Genomic DNA, 8,325 nt, shown 5'->3' on the forward strand with positions numbered 1-8,325 from the left:
CCTTCACTTTGACATGTAAGTCTTGTAGGTCGTATCTATCCCGATAGAACAAATAGCAGGTTTGTAAGTGTATAATAGCATCCAATCACAACACCATCTGTTCACGTAACGTTTTATTTTCTACGAGCTTTACAAGACCTACAAGAGAACAGGAAAAGGAGGCGTGCTCAGAAAGATTTTGTCATCGACATCACAGGAAGACTTCTTTCTTCTTCTTCCTTTTTTTAAAAGTTGAGTTTGTGGATGAACCCCCTTGAGCAAATACATCGACTCATTAACGGAAGAGCGAAAATCTTCCTGCTGTTACAAGTTGTTGGCCGCGGAATCACCCTATTTCACTCTTTTTTTTTCTTTCTTTTTTCTTGCGAGAGTTGCTTCGCTCCACCTCTTACAGAAGTCGTTGCGTGCTGCTCTCTAGCGGGTGATTAATGTAACTATGTGAGAACGTCGGACTGCGAATTGCAGCACATACGCCAAGACCTTCTGTTCACGAAACTGCTTGCAATTGGTTTATGACATAACAACACACAGTGACTATATAATTTAATATTGCATACAAACTTAGAGTTAAATATCTTGCGAGCAAATTTTTACTTAAGAAAATTGCCAACACGACATCTCCGATCATACCAAAACTGCAATTGTTAGACTCTTTGATGCTCAACAGACGTACAGCAAAATATAAATCCAGATTAACTATACTATATTATGCTTATAAGGACATTAGTAAATTTCAAGCTAATATTATTCGTTTACCTAATGCACCATGCTTCATGACAGACTACTTTAATATGATATCTCCCTGAGGATTCATTTTCCTGCCTACCCAAGTAGAGTTTTCAAGAAGACAATCCCTACAATTTCAAATAATATATATCAAGACTACATACATTCAAAATTACAATGTGAATATCACATATATACAGATGCTTCAAAATCAACGTCTGGAAAAACAGGAGCAGCATTTATTTTACTGTGATTATTCTACAGAATTCTAAATTTTTCCTTTGCCATCGTATCTGTCCATTTACACTGCAGAAGCTTTTGCAATACGACAGGCATTGCTTTATGTACAAAAGAAGAAGTTAAATTCAGTTCTAATTGCAACCGATTCAGCCTCTGTGCTAAATTCTTTACAGTTTGCATCATGGTCATGTCATACGGAATGGTACATTGTTAACATAAGAATACTCACACTGAAATTAACGAGATTGGGATATGATATCAACTTTATTTGGACACCTGGACATTCTTTAATAGAAGGGAACAATATAGCAGATACTTTGGCAAAATATGCAGCGAATCAAACAATCCAACGGCCGCTTTCAATAAAGATTCCGTCCGTAGTTTTGGAATCACACACTAGAAAAATACTATTTACTGACTGGCAAAGCTTGTGGACAAATACTGGCACTCAATGCGGTAAGGCCTACTATTCTATACAAGAAAGAATTCCAAAGGAATGTTGGTTTTAACAGATTCAACTCTCCCGGAGTTCCCTCACAACTATAATGCGCTGCAGGTTAAATCACACTATCGCCGCAGCTCACCTGTACAAGAAGAATTTAGTGACTTCTCCAGTTTGTTTGTGCAATGAATATACTGCAACTCCAAACCACATTATATTTCAATGCAAATTTTATGAAACTTACAGAGAACCATTTTTACAGGAATTGTACAGGAGTGGACATCAAGCGCCACTGACACTGCCTTGTTTACTGACTTCACCTTCATCCTCGGTAATCTATATTCTTACAAAATATCTTAATAAGTGTAATATAATTCTGTAAAAGTGTAATGAAATTTGGAAACTATTTATTATGAAAGGAATAATTGTGAGTAAATATTATGTGCATACATGTATATAATACCAATTGATAAATTGTTAACTGGTGCATGGATTTTGTCCACAACCAATAAATATTTTATATCCACCTTGAATCATGGTGGAAAATGTTAGCTCCCTCTCACATATGCATTACTAATTTACGTATGTAACTTATTTACTACATAGCTATGGGTATAGTAGAGGGATAATGATTAGATTGACTCTATTTTTAATTATGCAATTCAATTCATTACAGAAGTATGGAAAGGTTTAACGAGTGTTTTTATGTCACTCTGTACTCTGAGCAATTTTTAGTAACCACGATGGCATCCAAACATAAGAACAATATAGTAACAAGATTATCTGTGTACCATACGGGCACAGTTAACAAGGTGGTGGAAATGGACGATATTCAACGAACAGCTTCTTCCCCCACAATTCATTGCGCGAAATCACTCTTCGCTTCGCCGCCATATTTCGGGCAAACAGATCAGATCCTGCGTTGAAAACATGTCGGGTAAACATTGTGTGTATGATCTTTGCCGAAGTGATTCAAAGTATAATTATCGTGATCATTTGAGGAATGTGTACGTATAAAATATCACAAATTTCTCGCTGTAAGGTGGCTTCTCATGCGGTTTTCTTAATATGTGCAAATCCGTTTGCTCGGTTTCATGTTTTTTTTTCTCTCCCAAAGTGCACTGCGTGATGACGTTAAGTTGAATATAATCCATTACGATACTCCGATGCAGTGACAAGTATTGGTGTAAAATTAACAGAAAATTCAACTCTAGCAGGTGTGTTAATATCGCCGTTGTGTTGTCTGTTTATGAAAAGATTGTTGTTTTGTCTAATATTGTAATTAGCTGTTATATGTGGCTAAACCAATTGCATAGACAATCTGGGTCATAGCTTGATGCCACACAGAACTAGGGGGTAATCTATTCTTTGAATAATAATTCTCAATGTCCTCATAGACATTGTAATTATAAGATGTACCAAAGAAACAGTGAAATGTAGTTGGTTCATTTCTGAAAAATGAATGTTCTTTGGAACTATTATTTGGCAGATTCTTCTACCCAATTTTTTTTTTTTGCAACTCTGGCGATTTGTTATATATTGATAGGTAACATGATAACGACTAGATAAAGGCACTTCTTTCTAAGCTTTTACTTATCAGCATCCTAAAATTGTCACGTTAATATATAAAAAGACAGTTAAGAGACATCAAAACTTTAGATATATTCATATCAATATGGACTTTACTTTTGTCCTAGTTGACATATGATGGCGTGAAATCGACTTTCAATAAACCTCGATAATCAAGTAAAGCACACTTAAAGATAAATTAAAATATGGGATTCGTGAATGTCAATCCGAAACGATTTGGGACTCCGTACAGTCAACTATGAGTTGGTATCATTAGGAATTCTGAAGGGGTTCAGAAGGATCTCTAAACTTATCGAAAGCCCATTTAAAAAAATATGTTTTGTACGCTTGTGAAAGTGAAATGAAACGTTTTCAACAATCTAAAATAAGTTATAAAAAATGATGTATTCTGTGTCTAATTGTAAAAAAAAGGTAAAGTGCTCCCCAGTGCATAGCATAGCACTACGCCATGAAGGCGTATAGGTGGTGTGGGGGTAACGCCCCACACTTTCTTGATCCGGTCGTGAGTGGGGGTGATGTGATCAGCATCACGCCCCTGACCGCCTTTACCCCCAAGGGTTTCCCCCAGGTACCCATGTTATTCAACGCTGGGTGGGCGCCGGGGCCGCTTCCATCGTTAGAAATGTTCCCGGATTTGAACCGGTCGGGGATCGAACCCGGGGCCTATAGCATGGTAGTCAGACGCGTTACCGACTGAGCCACCGCGGCCTAATTGTAATATGACAAACTATCATATTTTTTTGATTTTGCACAGGTACTATCTTCATAGTACATGTGTGGTGGGCAACGTTCTGTCCTTGTTTATTTCCCGGATATGGGCTGATATGAGGGACGTCAAGGGGCGAGAAAGGTAAGTTGAACATGTTTAGTTTTTCACTTTTTTGCTGTTCATTGACTATTGAAATAGTAACTAACTCTCTAGTCTTCTTAAACCCGAAGGTTTATGGCTGCAGCAACACAAGCCTTCCATCTGTCCCTATCCTGGGCAAGATCAATCCAATCTTTTCTATCCTTACCAATTTCCTTTAGGATCATCTCTACCATCAGGTTTCCCAGCAAGAATCCTGTAAACTCTTCTTTCCTTTCCAATTCGTGCCACATAGCCTGCCCACCTAAGTCTTCTTGATTTAATCGTTCTAATATGGACAGGAATACAAATTATGTAGTTCTAAATTAGTCGCTATACTTCAAGAGTAACTTAAACGTTAGTAGTTACTTCCTTGTGTTTTATATAACTGTGGAATTTAATTTAGTCTTCTAGCCAGTAGCTTAATCGCAACGGTATAGTCTCGCACCTCGAGATCAATGGATGATATTCAGCGAACAACTTCCCCCACAATTCATCGCGCGAAAGCACGCTCCGCCGCCATATTTCAGGCAAACAGCCTGCGTTGAAAACATTTCACAACGGTGCTTCACCCATTACGTCACGTTGTTAATATGTATCAAAGAAGATCAACGTCTCTGTTTTCGAAGTCACTCTCTTTTTTAAAACTTGTCTGAGCTTGTTCCGTGTATCTTTCGTGATTCATCTGTTATGAGTCATTAGATCTCTCTCTAGCTGCGAGATGCTGCAACATGACACACGGTGCCCACTGACTCACCAGCCCAGCCGCCCCCAACAATGCAAGGCCACGTGCTCGGAACATTGACACGCCTTGCACCTCCTTCCTCTTTACTCATGCAACAATTAGAATGCAATATTTAACATGCGCCGTCGGTGTGAACGCTGGAAGAACCGCAAATGTTGTATGCAGCTGCTTGATATAACGTGTTTTACACAATGTTGTCAACTGTTTACATGCAGTTATATTTGTCCAAGGCACAGTGGCGAAGCTAAAGGGGGGGCTCAGAAATCCGGCTGCTTTCAGTGGCCGAACTCTTTTTGTTTCATTAACATTTGGCGCATACATAATTTTCAACTGCACAATTTGTATTCCTGTCCAGATATTATTAGATAATTAAATCAAGAAGACTTAGGTGGGCAGGCCATGTGGCACGAATGGGAGAGGAGAGAAGAGTTTACAGGATTCTTGTTGGGAAACCTGATGGTAAGAGACCTGTAGGAAGGCCAAGACGAATCACTTTAAGATGGACTTAAAGGGAATCTGTAAGATTGGATTGATCTTGCCCAGGATAGGGACAGATGGAAGACTTGTGTTGCTGCAGCCATAAACCTTCGGGTTTAAGAAGACTAGAGAGTTAGGTTAACATTTGGCACACGCAGGAGTGTAGTAGAAGTTTCAGCGAAAATGCAGGCTCGACCAGGACTCGAACCCGGGTCTCTGCCATTGCTCAACCACTGAGCTACCGAGCCGGTCAGGCCTCGCCTAATTTTTCTTACACCTATGTGGATTCGTCTCTGCAAGTGCTATCGCAACGGGATCTGTTGCCTTTGAAACATTGCAGCCGCCGATGTTCACGTTACCTTGTTCCTCCCAGAGTAGAAAAGCAAATTACATGAAGATTTGTTAAGAATAGAATTGACTTAGAATATCTCAAAGCATGGGCGTCGCCAGAAACTTTCCTAGGGGGGTCGAATCGAAGATGTCGAGGCCACCCCTTTCCCTCAAAAATATTGTGGCACAGACCAGTGGCACATGCAGAAGTTTGTCAAGGGGGGTTCACATTTAAAATTATTACATTATCGGTATTTTAAATAATGTTATTATTATTATTATTATTATATTATAACTAGTAGCAGCAGCACCAGTAGTAGCAGTAACAGTTTCAGTTTAGTTTATTTTAGCACCCAATAAATTTATTACATGAATAATATAGTACTTATTACAACAAAGATTACATAATAGTTACTTCTAACAATAGTAGGAGTAGCCAGCAAACGCAGTAGGATAAGAAACTTCAAAACGTGAAAGTTACAAATTAGCAGTTTCAGTGTTGCAAATTATGAAAGTTTCGTACCAAATTCGATATCTCAAGACCGTTTTTAAACAATGATGCAAAATGAAGTGAAATAAAGTGCTTCGTTTATAAATTGCCATAAATTGAAAAAAGTAGATGGAAATTTCCAGGGGGATAGACCGACCTGGTTCGACCCCCCCCGCCGATGCCCATGTCTCAAAGTGATTGTAAAAACTCTCAAACTTCTGTACTGAAACCTATCTAATCTGTTCACTAGAAAAAAAATAGGAATCGAATGGATTGAGATGATATGAAGGTTAAATTACCTAGAGCTTTAAATTCATCGTAGCCTTTGACAGTAAACTCCTCATCATCCTTCTTATCTTACATTAGGCTACTCCTGAAAAAAAAAAGGAGCATTTCATATGGGAAAGAGGAAAAAAAAGTAGCATCATTTTCAGCGCTCGATCGGTCGTCTGTTGCCTAGCAACAACGAAAATACAACAGTGTGACGTTTTCTGATCGCGTGACGCTGCTACCTATTTGCCAGGGGACAGTTGGGCCTATCTATCTGTTTGCTCTTTCTCTCTCTCTCTCTCTCTCTCTCTTTCTCTCTGGAGTGAGTAGCCTCATCTCCAGTGAACGATTTCAATCACGAACCTTAATTTATCTTCCTCGCCGGAACGGGATCTGTCATTTAACTGTCACACGAAACAAAACTTCTTTCGGCTCCCGTCGCCTGGCAACCAAGATTCAAACCGGATAACTGGATGGAAACAAAACAGAAACGGTATTGAATGGTGGCTGTCGCTGCTATTCGATAAACGACCGCCGTGGCTGCGAGCGCAGAATGTTTTGCGGTCTTCGGTTGATGCGAGGGAAACAGCTTTCGGAAGAGCCAATGGGAGGGCGCCTCGTTAAGCGACCGAAGAGGATTGGCCGCTTCAAACTTTCTTGGCGGGAAAATCGAACGCAGTACTTCTAATTCGTTATTGATTCTTGTTGGGAAACCTGATGGTAAGAGACCTGTAGGAAGGCCAAGACGAAGATGGAGGGACAACGTTGAGATGGACCTAAAGGAAATCGGTAGGGATGGAAAAGAGTATATAGATCTTGCTGAAGATAGGGACAGATGGAAGACCTGTATTGCTGCAGCCATGAACCTTCGGGTTTAAGAAGGCTAGAGAGTTAGTTAGTTAGTTATTGATTGAGTTGGTGTCTTAAGTCCACTTTATGCACAGTAAGCTTAATCGGGACTGGACCAACAGTTTAAATTGGGACCCGAACCACTATGTGCCTCCACCGGTATCGAGCCCGGGACCCCTTGATTACAAGGCGACGACGCTACCACTGCGTCATCGTGAGCCTTCTTATTTGTTATTCTTCTCTGTTTCATCATATCAGTTTTACCCTGTATTCTAAATTTTTCACCTAGGTCGACCTTTTTTGCAGCTGCCACCGGGAATCGAACCCGGGACCGTTCGCACCAAAGGCGAGAGCGCTAACCATTCAGCCACGCGGGAGTCGACTGAACCACCGCGACTCTAGATTAGCGATCGATTGATTGAAATAAAAGTACGTCAGCACTTAGGTTATTTGCTCACAATTTGAACTTCGTTGACACTTAGCACCCTGTGTTAGGCATGATGGTAAAATATCTGTGAACGCGCGTCCTTGGGAGACAGATAAATTGAATTCAAATGAATAAATTATGAGAAAATATATTTAAAATAAAATACGCAGTTCTGTTTTGTGCGGACATGTTTCAAACAAAAGGTAGCAAGTTCCAGCCACATCCTTACTTAGGTCTCGAGGAACATCTTACTGAAGGAAATCCGTAGAAAGTTGGGGTCAAAAATACAACAAGCCGCCTGTCCTAGTCGTCGAATTTTCTCAAACTTTTTCAAGCGCTATTTTGATCTTATTTCGTTGGTTAAACCACTGTAATTAATTTAATGGGGGGAAATTCCCAAGGTTGTTTAAACTATGGTAAGTAAACAAAAATGCACTTTCACAGCTTCTCCGAAAATAGATGCATAAATTGAACATAGACCCTAAGTCATCTGAAAAATAATAATCCCATAAACATTACAACATTACAAGACTCATCAGGTTATCGTTGAACGTAGTGATGTGCAATTACGCGTAAACAACGATAGTCTACATTCTACGCGTAGACTATTTTATACACATATAACGTAATCTATGTAAACAACATGGCGAAAGGTGATGACTTAGCAAAGGGCGCCGTGGAAGTAAATCAAAATTAGACTACGTATCAGTTGCTGATGTATAAGGAGAACTTTTCATACGCTCTCCTCCAAATTCGAACAACTTCTCACCTAGGAAAGAAACCTAACATAGGAAATTTTCTAGTGTTTTATAGGGAAAAGACTACTTTTGCCTCACGACTGCCATCTGTTGTTTTTTTCATACTATTTATCTTTTTCTTGGAAGAGAAGAGA

The 8,325-nt window shown here is 39.6% G+C and overlaps 1 pseudogene across 1 annotated transcript in view; it reads right to left on the reverse strand.

Annotated features, from left to right (window-relative positions):
- The window catches only part of LOC145980431 (dual specificity protein phosphatase CDC14C pseudogene), a 37,296-nt pseudogene extending 30,755 nt beyond the window's left edge, over positions 1–6,541 (reverse strand). The window contains exon 1 of the transcript XR_014440851.1: positions 6,521–6,541. The product of XR_014440851.1 is annotated as a dual specificity protein phosphatase CDC14C pseudogene (transcript). The remainder of the gene's footprint in view (positions 1–6,520) is intronic.
- Positions 6,542–8,325: the final 1,784 nt, after the last annotated feature.

This window comes from Lepisma saccharinum, chromosome 27 (genome assembly GCF_977018435.1).
Source record: "Lepisma saccharinum chromosome 27, izLepSacc3.1, whole genome shotgun sequence".
In the NCBI taxonomy this organism is placed as follows: domain Eukaryota; kingdom Metazoa; phylum Arthropoda; class Insecta; order Zygentoma; family Lepismatidae; genus Lepisma; species Lepisma saccharinum.